The following is a 13,398-nucleotide window of genomic DNA, read 5'->3' on the forward strand; positions in this document are numbered from 1 at the left end:
TGTAATTTGACGGAGAGTGTGATTGAAGTGATGTCAAGAGACGCAGTGGAGGTGGCGAGCGGAGACGGTGACTGTTTGCAGGCTTCTTATCTTGATTGCAAGTGTGCTCGGTAAACAAGGAAAAAGGGCCGCCAGGATATATCGGGAGAGCTTATTTGACGACGAGTGGAGGCACATAAACGCAACATCAAGTTATATGGTGACAAAGCAAATGGCACACGCGTGCACACAAACACACACACACACACACACACACACACACACACACACACACACACACAGAGTAAGCGATCCATGCGCGGCTGATGGAAGAAAGCCTTTTGTTCATTTACTGCTGAAATACACTCCCTCTCATGGCTCATTTAAAAAGGGGAGTGCAGTAGCCGACAATGCTTTATTCTCGCAAACTACTTGGGAAATTAAAAGCACTGAAAACTTCTTTTATTATTTTATGTATTTTTTTGGGAGTAAATCTGAGCTGTAAAATCCGGACAGCTGCTGCTTGCATGATCGAGACCACTGTCTGTAACGTTGAAATTAAATATAATATTAAAATGACAAATTACAACAAAATGCAATAACAGGTCTCTCAGCAATGGCTTGACTATTTATTTTTTTCGAGTCGATTTTTGAGAATTTATGTTCCGCATCAAGAAAGCCTCTATTTTTAGAACCTAACCTTCACCATTTCTATGGCAGTTTTCTATCCATTCATTTGAAATGTCAGCACTTCATATTGCATCTGTGACTCTGAGCCTTTTTCTTTTTTTTAAGTTAAATTGAGCTTATAGTTAACATTGTGTCGTCAAAAATGTAACCTTTGACTTGACAGGCAAACACTCTGAATTCTGACTATTGGCTGTAGTAATACACTTTCCGACCAGCAGAGGCAGCCGTGCTCGCTCACACGTGCAAGCTGAGTAGAAGAAGAAAACCAGTGGATTTTTCAAATTTAGTTTTTTACTGGTTTCATGATTTTGATTTGTTTGTTTATTCTCCTCTCTCAAGCTCCCTCTGATGATTTTCCATTCCCCCTGTGGAGCGCAGCTAAATGAGGTGTAGTGTACACACACACGCACGCGCACCACAAGGGTTCCAGCCCAGAGGATGGGATGGAAATGATGCCACTATTGATTTTAAAGGGACAGCAAACGTGACTTCCTCTTTTTGTGGGTGAGTCAGAGTGTTGCCATAGAAACTCAAATGCCTAACACATTCTGATGTATTTCTGTTGGCGACGCAAAGGGTTAGATTAGCAATTGGGTTCCTTCTTTGACATCTATATTTATTTTATCTATCCTTCCTTCCATCCATCCATCCAGCCTTTTTCTGAACGTTCATCCTTCAATAATTTATTATAAATGTGTGTAGTATGTTATATTTGTGTATTTTATTCATTTATATAATGTATTATATGACTTTATAGAATAGTAGTGTACAATTGTACTGATTTTTAAATAAAAAATAAAATACCAATTCTTATTTTAGATTCATAATTCTTATCGCTTTAGGTTAACGTTAGATTATCTTTATTTGCAATACATAATGAAACCCAGAATAAAAAAAAAGTTTGAAAGATTTATATCTAGATTGACACCCGCATGCAATTTTAATTAACTATTTTGTTTTGTATAAAGTTGCTGTAATATTAGTCATATTCACAGAGGATAAAGAATATATGCCTGTGATCTTTTTCTGCAAGAGTTGCTCCACCATTTTTTTTTTTATAAAATATCCGTTGCTTTATGCCACATAGCTGAACAACGGCTCATATCTTGAAAGATGGTTACGTGGGGTCACTCGTATCTCAAGACACCACTGTACTACACGGTTTACCCGAGCAACATTTATTCTCTCACCTTTGTGTACCAACTTTGATGTTGAGCCTGACTATTTCTTTGATGTAGCGCAAAAAATGTCTTCATATGTACAATGGGTAAAGAGTTGACTGAATGTCCCGCCATCGCCACACGGGGGCGCTGACCAGCACTTGTGCTATCAGCTGCGTGCAGCACCCCCTCAGTTCTAGCCGTGCTCTTTTAAAAGGGTTTAAGAAGATCATAAACCTCTTATGAACGGCTGACATTTGAGCAGCAACATGGCTGCCTGCGCACAATGCGGCCTTGCAGATTAGGACATTACATATGAGGTCGCCGCCCTTATCGGCGCTATAAATGATCCCTGAGAGCATTAGCATCATTAGTGAGGGGGTGGAGGGCTTTGTTGTGCGAGGGGGGGCCTTTCTTTCAGGTGAGTCTATTGATCTGCTTTCAGGCTGCACACGTAGGTGTTTGCATTCTTCGCGCTTCTTGCATAACCACCACAGCCACTTTTTTTTTTATAGCAACGCCGGCCTGCGCGGGCGTGTAAAAAAGGCTGCTAACGTTTAGCGCTAGCATGGGAAAAGCACCAAATGCAAGCACCAGCACCACAAAAAAATTCCATTTTTTTCTCAAAAGGTTTATTGACTGTTTTAAAGGGAAATTCAACCCAAAAATATTCTTTACAATAATATGTTCTTTGCGCCTTCACTAGTCTTAAGCACTTCATTGTGATTACGATTGCGTTTGTGGAATATGAAGTAAGCAGCAAAATCCACCTGTTTTTAGTCAACTCATGGGGCTGTCATTTTACCACTTACTGTCAACTGAGAATGACATCACAGTTGCTCATGGCTCGGGTAACAACAAATAACGTCTCACCTGTTTTCTGAGATTGGTCATGTGACGTTTGCAAACTAAGCCTTGATTGATCGTTTACTGAGCAACTATGATGTCATTTTGAGTTGACAGCAAGTGGCAAAATGGCCACGCCCTGAGATGGATACAATTAGGTGGATTTTGCTGCTTAATTCATATTATTTTGCCAACACAACTAACAACAATTAATCAGAATGCTTTTAGTGGGGACATAAAACTTATTATTAAAGAATGACTTGAATGGTTGAATGGTTTGACTTCCTCTAAGCTTTTTTCCTCTTTAGTTTTGCTAATTGTCATAAGATCTAACCTGGCTAATTAGAAAAATTTAATTTAAGATTAGTATTAGTATTACTAATTAGAAAAATTTAAGATTAGTAAAACCAAGTCAAATCAATTTTCGGTAAATTCGCTTAAAACATTCGTAACAATTGGATGAAAACCTGACTAATGTCAATACTGACAAATAAACGTTTATACATTTTAATGAAAAGTGATATGGCGCTGAACCTGTCGGTTAGCGTAGCATATCATGAAATTGATGTCGTAGTAGTTTATTCACAAAAAGCTGCTCGGGGGGGAAAAAAAAGCAACAGATAGAGTTAATCTTTTAATGCTGGCTGAAATGAGGTCTACTGAGATTCACAGGGGATTTGATTGACGGAATTGGATAAACAGCTGGAGTTTGTCGCAAGAAAAAACTGCTGCAAATGGGATCTCTGCCCCGCGTGAATGCAAATAACTTTTATCTCGTTCTAAATCTACGAGGGGGAGCCAGACCAGAGCAATTGCTCATCCAACAATCAAACTCACCCACGCTGCTGTCAACTTTCCATCACCATTGATTCTTGCAGATGGAATTATCAGACATGCAATTTTTTTGTGATTAATGCTTGACTGAAAAATGGATTCCATCAAAGCGTTTGGACTCCCCAGAGCTTGTGATTCCATTCTTTTTGCTTTGCGCACACTGCACTGTTTAATACAGCATAGACAGACCAATTACATAACAGATAACAGATCATTCCTATTCTGCTTATGAATGTGTTTGATTCCTGCCATCTTAATTTCACACAGATTCCACTGATTTAAAAATAAACACATCTGTCTTTTACTTTTTAGGTTATTTAACTCTTTGACTGCCAGACTTTTTCAGAAAAGGGATGCCGTGGGTGCCAGCCGATTTAAGCATTTTTGACTGACCTTTCAAGGTTCACAGAAAATTATGTGTTTGGACTATGGAAACACACATACTACCAAATGAAAGATTGGACTCTCATCTTTCATCAGAAAAAAAAGTTTGTTTCTACCGTATTCCGTTTTTCAGTAATCAACAATAGAAAATGGTTAGTTTCATCTCTGTTTTGAAAAAAAAAACGTCTTTTAACGTCTTTGGCACTCCTCCATAGGATTTTACTAAACGTTATTTAACGTTTTTGGCAGTCAAAGAGTTAAAGAATCCAAAAGCCATATGTTTTACAAACTCCTAAATGGTAATGATGGCATGGTGGCCATGTGTACAGTAATTATCCCCAAGAACGAATCTGTCCAGAATGGACTGGTATGTACCATATTTGACATCTGGAATTAAATCAGTGGCAACGGATTTTTCAATGATGACCATTGCGGCACTTCACCGGTTAATTGCAGAAGTCCAAATTCTCCCCAAAAATTTTTTGTCTTTACTGAGCGGGTTTCCACTTTCTTAATGACGTTTCCCTCCGAGGGCTGCTTGAATCAAGGCCATCACCCCGCCGCCATTGATCCGACCCTCGCTTGCGTCTCGGCGACCCAGATCCATCACTTTGCGTGGCCTCGCATGTAATGACAAAGCAACGGCCAGCGACTGCTCGCTATCGACGTGCGACAAGTGCCACGCGCCTCTGTGATGCATCTCTTCATATTCGGCGCTTCGAAAGCCCACTGAAACTAATTTGCTGCGATGCGGGTGACACTTGGAGCATCGTTTGAGGGATTTAGCGTCCCAAAACAAGGCACATATTTCCCAGAAATACTTCAACACTAATTGTAGAAATAATAAAGAGGTACATTAAAACTCCTTCCACTGGTAGCACACTTGCTACTAGAGGTACAATATTGAACACAATTGTACTTAACAAAACAAAATGAGGGTTGCCATCCGAAAATGAACATTAGATGTGTGACTGCCACAGTTCTTGTGGCATTCAATTTGAAGATGTTGGCGATAGAGGATGAACACTAGAGTTCAAATTAAATTAGTCTGATTTGTAGGATGGGAGTTTTCAGAGTGACTCCATGATGTCATGTACTGTCGACTGTCTCGAGCGTGCGCCATTATCTGCGGCTTTCACTCTCACTCTCATTTCTGTCTCCACCGTAGTCGTGGGCTCACGCCATTAATTTTCATCACACGTCACAGATGTTGACATTTCATTTACTCCGCTCCGTCGGGAATCACCTCAAATCGATTGTAGGCAGCTGGGAGATATGCTAAATCTTCCTAACAGGCATGCCCGTGGGGTAAAAGGAAAGTGAGCGTTATGTGTCCACTTGAGATAAATTCCAAGTGACTGGAATATGGAGGGTGAGGAAGGAAACTGTTGAGGAAGGAAGCGTGCAATTCATTTAATGAACACGTAAAAAAATTCTCTACAGTTGTGGAGACAGGGAATTACTCGCCTGATTGTATCCCAAGTTTTTTTTAGTGTGCTATCGGAAGCTTGTTCATTTCTTCGTCATCATCCGTCTCCGCTATTGACAACGTAATATGCATAGGCCTCAATCCATAATAGAGACTACGTGGCAAACAACCTTGAGTTATTCTGGGTAAATATTTTATCAGTTCTAGGTTCAGGTTTTGAGGATTATGTTGGAAATGAACCTCAACCACTACAACCTTAGACAAGTGCAGAGCAGGGTTCACCAATTCTGGTCCTTGAGGTCCGGTGTCCTTCAGGTTTTAGATGCCTACCAACTCACCTGATACTAAAGATCAGGATCGTTATCAGGCATGCTGATTAGCTGATTATATGAATCAGGTGTGCTAGTGGGCGGAAACATCTAAAACCTGCAGGACTCCGGATCTCGCGGACCGGAATTGGTGAACCCTGGTGTAGAGGAAAGGTGCCCAAGTCCATATCCTTGAGAGCCCCTAGCTAACCTGTTTTCCATGTCTCCCTAATCTAAAACAACTGAATCAAATTATCAGCTCATCAGCGAGTTTTGCAGAACCCTGATAACGATCCTGATCATTAATCAGGTGTGTTGGAGGAGCGAAACGTGTACAACAGGCTGAAAAGGGGCTCTCGAGGACAGGACTTAGGCACAGCCCATTGAAGTTGGAAGAAAGTTTTAACCTGTAGACCTGAGCTACTCAGATCACCTTTGTTCAAAATAATGAAGATCTGAGGACTGCAATCCCCCAAGGACTCAATGAGATCAGGGGAGGCATACAAGTGAAAGCCCATTTACCAAGACCATCAGGTTAGCACTGCTGCCCACCAATCAACTTTGGATGTCAGGGCTTGCTACTATGCTACGATAGCCCTTAAGCAGAGATGGGGGCTCACAACTTGGACTCGGACTTGTGAGAGACTTCATCCATCCATCCATTTTCTTAACCGCTTGTCCTCACAAGGGTCGCGGGGGGTGCTGGAGCCTATTCCAGCTGGCTTTGGGCAGTAGCCGGGGTACACCCTGAACTGGTTGCCATCCAATCTCAGGGCACACAGAGATGAACAACCACCCCCACTTTGTAAGAGACTTAAGTCACTAATTTTTTAGATTTGCAACTCGATTTAGACTTGTCCACTAAAGACCTCAAGATTTAACTTGGATTCTTCCTTTGGGATTCGTGAACATTACGAGCCTCTAATGAGGATAAGCGATTCAGAAAATCATTGGATGGATGGTGTGGCTTGCTCTCATTTTCTCTCTTTACTCCAAATGCCTTTGTGCGTGTGTGCGTGCGGCTCCAGTGCCAAAGTACCATAGTTGTCCCTCTCTCGCTCTCAACCGTGTGCCTGAGCAACGTCTAATGTTAACGACGTAGAGTAGACAAATGTGACAACTGACAATAACGCACAATCACCAGCATGGCAAACTTGGAGCAACTGGCTGCTCCAGTGCTGCCGTTTGTGCTAGCTTTTGCTTTTAAAGACATTATCCAGTGATTCGGACTCGTGGACAGGGACTTGGACTTTGAACCTAAAGACTCGGACTTGATTGTAGACACTTGTTCCTATTTTTGCCCTCAAGTGTTGCGAATTGGGTCAAAACCTCTTAAACCTTGAATACACGACAAGACCAGCTATGTTCACCTTTTGGTTTAGATGGTGTAGAAAATGACAATGCTCTTTTGACTGTAATCCCCCAAGAAGTTTATAGATCAGGATCAAGTGACCAACAATGAACATTGCAAGGGCTTCTTTTTTTTTTTTTTTTAAGTACGCGAGCTATCTCACTCAAACTGTTGGCATTCAATCATTGGGACTGGCCATTCCTCGACCGTCCACCTTTGATTAAGGCATAGGGCAAAAGGACGTTCCGAGGACTGTAAATCCCTCAAAAGTTCCCTGGAATCAGAATCAGTTGAACTTTTCTGTCCACCTATTAACCCTGAATGCTCAATGATTCATTGTTAAAATACACAAGCTCTCACTCAAATCAGGTCTTCACAAAGTACTTCAGTACAACAATCACTCGCTGTTTGAGTAGAGTGCGCAACATCCTACGGGACTAGCACCATCCGACTCACCACAATAAATATTCTGAATACTGAACCTTCGAGTCTTGCGTATTGGGTCAGAAAGTCTTTCTTGAGCCTCGAACTTCTTCAAGTAATGTGCACAAGCTATCACTCATAGTGTTGGCGTTTAAGCACCGGGACTTTCTGTTCCTAACTGTCCACCTTTGGTTAAGACGTCAGACAAAAGGACAAGTGCAGAGGACTGTAATCACTCAAAGATCCCTTGGATCAGGTGTTGTCGGCAACAGAAATTTAACCGGACAAATGCTTCATCTTTTACAAACAGAAGCTTTTGACCTAAACCGTCGGCATTTATCAGTGAGGCCGCACAATCTCGCGGCGGTCCCGCGACCATCTTGCAAAGTCACAGCTAGCTATCGTTGCGGCAGACCAGGAGCCGAATGAGATGCCCCCGATGTGATACACACAAGGTCTTTAAAGTCAAAATAGAAATTTCCCACTTCCGTACGGCCGAAATGAGCCTTATCTCCACGGAAGGTGGCCCATCCATCAGCGATTCCTCGCGGCTTATCACCCTGTCCGAGTCCAATCGTGCAATGATGATGTCAGACATTCATCAAACGCTGACGCCTCACATTCAAGACCAAGGCGCTTGCCCTTTTCCGCCGCCGCCGCCAATCTGACCGCCATCGCTATGAAGCCAGCAAGTGTCTTCACACGTGCACCTCATAGTAACGTTCTGTGCTCCCTGCTGACTACTTCTGTATTCTAGTTAGAATTTACAGAGTGATATTGATGCACCAAATCGAAACCCACACAGGAGAGCGTCGCTATAAATTGAACATCCCGGACACTTGCCGTGTCGCTGCTTGAATGTCTCTGTGGAGTCACGACATTGATCTAACGCAAGGGCTGCCAAAGCTTTGCAGAAGGAAGATGGGAGAGTGAAAGTCTCTTATTTTTTTGGGGACTCCTGTGGCGCATCATAAAATACTTTCGGAGGACTTTGCCTTTCACAGATGGATGACCGTGTGGGTACCAAAGTGTGGGAAGCCAGCTGTGACGCTGGAACGCAACCCATCATTCCCTCTTGTATTGTCAGATAGGACATGTGTTTTTTTTTTTTTATTTATGGTGAACTCAATTCCCCCCAATGGAAAAACAACACAAACATAGCGCAACACTTTATAAAAATTTCAGAACGAGAATTGGGTTTCAAGTCAAAACAGGAATGATGTATAAGCAGGATAGAAAACCTGACAGTCATCAAATAAAAAAATATCTCATAAATATGACAGTTAAAACAAACAATATAAGTAGAAATACCTAAGGCTAGTGGCAAGCAGAAAACGCTACGCAAGAAAAATGTAGGAAACAGCCAAGTGCTGCTTGGAACAAGGCCCCGACACTTTTTTAAAGTGGTTCTGTCGTATATCCCCGAAAATGCGATAAGCATCCAAATCCAAGCTTAAATCTGAATGTTGTGAGCTTCCATGGTTCCATTCCTGTCCTAGGTGGCAGCATTGCATATTAAAACCAGCTCGCTGAGTGCCAAATAAAATAATGCTGAAATATAATAGCACCTTCCTCGTATCTGAGTTCCCAAAACAGCAAATAAAAATATACAAAACATTGTTGGTCCATGCCTCAAACATTGGCAAGAAAAATTAGATAAAATGTTTTTGCATAACAAGTACAGAAGCACGCACAATCAAAGGCTCTATGTTTGATTGTGAATCCCTTTTCAGAAAATCATTCACTTAAATTTGCTTTTCTGGTCTTTACAAAAGAATAACATCCAAGCCTGATCTGAAATCTGAATGCTGTGAATTGTGCTTGTTTTACTCCAGTCCTTTAGGTGGGGGCAATGCACTTTACAAATGACTTGCCAATGCCAAACAGAAGATCTGGAAAAACACATGCATCTTTTACAACAATAATTAAAACATTTACTAACTCGTGTAAAAGATTCAGGGTTTCGTTCAGTGATTAAATAGTTTTTATGTACAACACTGTTCCATCAGAATCCCATTTGCTGGGAAAATAATAAAACAAAAATGTCAGTAGCCTTTTACTGTACCATGCTCGCCTCTCTCTCAGTGGTGCGTAGCTGCCATCTTCAGTTGGTGGCAAGTCACCCATAAAATTGCATTTTTCATGTTGCCCACACAGCGAGTGACTCCAACACGTATGCAAATTGTAAGTGTCCATCGGCGACGGAAAAAAGGCTTCGCCAAAGATTATAGCGAGTGCGGCAGCGGCTTTTACGGCTCTAATGATAATAGCGCTGATGAATGGTAATGATGCGAGCGAGCGGCCTCATCATGCTTGCTCGCCAAGCCTTCGCCGCCACCCTTTATCCCACCGCAGAACGGCACAATGCACCCGTAATTCACTCTATAGCGCCGCTAATGTTCCTTCTTGTAACCCCGCAGTGCAATTACATTAGCGATACACGCTAGCCTCTTTGTTGGGATTCAGGAAGTTTCAGGCTCATTTTACGCTGGCAGATAATTGCTGTTTTTGTACCAATGGACAATTACAAATTAAATGGATCTACAGCAACAGCTGTTTTTTTTTTTTTTCGTTCAAATAATAGTTTTTTCCGATTTTTGGTATCTATCTATCTATCTATCTATTAAAATTATGTAAATCAAATAAAATGTAACCAAAAAAAATTACGTTTTTCATTTAGTGTGGCCTTTTTTGTTTTATATGGCTTACAAACAGTCTAAAAAGCCCAACATCCTGATTTGCCTAACAGGCAAACGGCCAGACAGTTGGCAGGCCTCCGTTGGAACTTAACATTGCTCCGGGATAAAAGCTACACACGTTTCATGGTTGTTTTGCAGCACGGGCATGTCAAATATCAATACCGTCGAGCAAGAACAATCTGAACTTTAACACAGCTAAATTGCATTAATCAGCGAGTCCCAATAACGCGCTCCGGGGCTTCATGTCTTTCTCCGCGTCTGCATACGCCGGTCCAATCTATACGACATACATAATTCATGTTCGTGATACCGCCGCCATAAATAGATTTATCATCACGCACTAAACGAACGCTGGAGTGTGAATAAATGTTGAAGGGACACCATCCATCTCCTGGTCGACACACAAGTGGATTTAGTGGCCTCTATGAATAATACAGAGTGAGTGAGTGAGTGAGACAAAGGCCTGATGCATCACATGTTGCTTTCAAAGAGATATTCGGAAGTGCGGACACTCGTAACACACACACCTAATCAATGGCCTGCTTCCAATAATTACAGTTTACTTGAGCTCATTATTTCTCCGGTAGCCCACAAGGACGTGGCCGTAATTGACGGTTGCCGGGACAGCGCCACCTGTTGTGATGCCGAGGGCGGAGGTTAAGAGTGTGGTTCTCTAATTATCTGACGTGTGGTCCAAGATGGACATTGGATTGGGCGGGCTTCACCGTGCTTCATATTGTTGACATTTAGCGGCTAATTAACGGCATGACCGGTCACAGGTGCTGCTGCTATGTGGGAGCGCTAATCCGCCCGAGTGAATCCCAGAGATACGCCAATGATTAAAATATATTAGCATGTCAGAGAATTTCATAGGCGCTGTGTTCAACATGCATGTATGCACATAATTCTGCCTCCTGTGTTGCCTGCTTAGGAGACCAGTGAATGCAACAAATAGAACAGTACAGCTACAAAGATGCAATTACAAGCAGTCATGGATAATCAGTGTTTAGTAGAATTTTGTTCAGAAATAGACGAACCAGATGCGAACGTGCAAATGTTCTTATACGAGTCTCCTGCAATTTGATTAGGAGGTGACATAAGGCACAAATATAAAGTTGCTGTTTGAATGTTGCCATATTGTTACCATGAGAATTTGGTAGCATTTTGTACAAAATGGACTTGAATTAATTGCAGACATATACAGTAAATTGTGATGCACTGATTCATTTGGAGATGAGAGAAATGACGGTAACAAACAGTCAGCTACAAAGAATCTTGCCATACTATTAAGATGGGAATTTTGTAGGATTTTGTACATAAAAAAATGACTAATCACTAGAAAACTTGATTTAGTAGAAAACATACATTTTGATGCATGTTATCCAGAATTTTGTTCCGAGGTACCAGCAAATACAAAGCTGTTACAATCTTGCCGTATTGTTCCCATGAGGTTTTAGTAGGATTTTGTACAAAAATTGGCTAATTAGCACATGTTGAATAGAAGATGGGATGAATGAAGGTGAAACAACAAACATACAACCTACACATTTGCAAAATATAAGATTTTCACGGAAGAGTATTAGGGCCTGTGAAGAGGGGGATAAAAAGGATTGGCAGCATTCTCACTTCATTCTCAAAATTCTGATTTTTAAATGAGAATTCTCACTTTAATCTCAGAATTCTGATTTTGTGACATAGAGCTATGAATTGTGGGGGGGAAGTCAGAAAGTCAGAATTCTGAGAATAAAGTCAGAATTCTCACTTTATTCTGTGATTAAAGTCAGAATCTTGCCATCCTTTTTTTCTCTTCACTGGCCCTAATCCTCTTCCGTAGATTTTAGTAGGATTTTTACAAAAATGTAAATTCAAGGACCGACTACACAGTTGCAGCTTGAATTTTACCAATACATGAGAATTTAATTTGATTAAAAACATAACGCAGACACCAAGAAAAAACTAATTAGTAGTAAACCTCCAAATTTTGATGCGTATTTGCCACCTGCTGTTTGTTTTGAAGCAACATTTTAGGGAACAATTAGGACATAGAGTATCAATCTCATAAGAATTCAATTGGTTTTGTTTAAAAATTGCTTGTAATTAGAAGCAAAATTACAAGACTAGGTTTATATTTTTAATGGTAATAAGAAGATAAACTCCAAATACTAATAATAGTAGCATTTTAAAGCGATGCTTTTGTTTTTCGCATGCAATTTGCTACTAAATTTGCAAGAGGGCACATTGAGAACACGTATAATAGCTTCATAGGTATCTGGTTGTGCGGCACTTGCAAGAAAACAGGAATAAGAACACCACATTGGACACAGGCTATCGATTTATAACAATACAATTACTGTATCTTGTTGCCCGCTTATTCAAGTTGTCTGTGTCAAACACACAAAAACACACACACTTTTCATTTTCTCTTTATCTTTACATTTTCCTTCTCGAGGCGCGCAGGACTCTCTGTGAGTGTATCTTGATTAGCGCCCGCCTGTGCAATTTCCTGCCAGATTATTTTTGATGGATTCGCAAAAAAATATCAATCAGAGCCAGTCGGCCGCTTGAAAGTCGCTTTCATTAGCGGTCAAACACTTTTTGTTCTTGTCTCGCACTCAAGGGCAGTGTCGCCGACTGCTCCCAAAGTGTGTGTAAGCTTCCTGTCTTGCTGGCGACAGGAAGGACTGGAGTCCTTTTCACATGACAAGTGAAAAGTTAGTTTCAAAGCAAAGTCGGTTCAAAAACAGCATGTAAACAAACAGCTAAAATCACATTGCTTGAAAATATTGGTTCAAAAAATACTGTCATATAAACAAATGACATCCCTTCATAATGACGCCATGCAAACAAACGACATCAAATCGAAAACACCGCATAAACAAACCACTTCTGATCAAGATGCTGACCTGTCATCGGGATCAGACCTGTCAAACAAATAAACTGCAGATTGAAATCCTGTCAAAAGACAACAGAACAAAATTCTATTGCGTAAGCAGACATTGGGGCAAAATCCTGTCACAAATAACTATGCTTTCAGGTAAACAAACATCAGTTCAAAACGATATAACGTAAACAATAGATTCATATGCTATCACATAAACATCGGATTAAAAAGCTGTCCCATAAACAAATGACATCAGTCATGTAAACAAACAACAGGTTGGAAAGCTGCCACACCAACGACAAGATAAAAGCAGTCATCGAAACTAAAAATGCAATTACGTGAACTAACAATAGATCCAATGGCTGTCATGTAAACATCTGTTCAAAACGCTATCGTGTAAATAAACATGGGATC

At 40.9% G+C, this 13,398-nt stretch overlaps 2 protein-coding genes across 4 annotated transcripts in view; one reads left to right on the plus strand and one right to left on the minus strand.

Annotated features, from left to right (window-relative positions):
* The window catches only part of chrm2a (cholinergic receptor, muscarinic 2a), a 50,721-nt gene that overhangs the window by 15,975 nt on the left and 21,348 nt on the right, over positions 1 to 13,398 (minus strand). The window lies entirely within an intron of this gene.
* Positions 1 to 13,398, plus strand: part of mtpn (myotrophin) — a 111,824-nt gene that overhangs the window by 15,801 nt on the left and 82,625 nt on the right. The window contains exon 3 of one of the 2 annotated variants that reach the window (XM_077545534.1): positions 1,009 to 1,173. The exons of the other annotated variant lie outside the window; for it this stretch is intronic. The gene's annotated coding sequence lies outside the window, so the exon portion shown is untranslated. The remainder of the gene's footprint in view (positions 1 to 1,008; positions 1,174 to 13,398) is intronic. 2 annotated transcript variants of the gene reach the window in all.

This window comes from Vanacampus margaritifer, chromosome 15 (genome assembly GCF_051991255.1).
Source record: "Vanacampus margaritifer isolate UIUO_Vmar chromosome 15, RoL_Vmar_1.0, whole genome shotgun sequence".
Lineage (NCBI taxonomy): Eukaryota > Metazoa > Chordata > Actinopteri > Syngnathiformes > Syngnathidae > Vanacampus > Vanacampus margaritifer.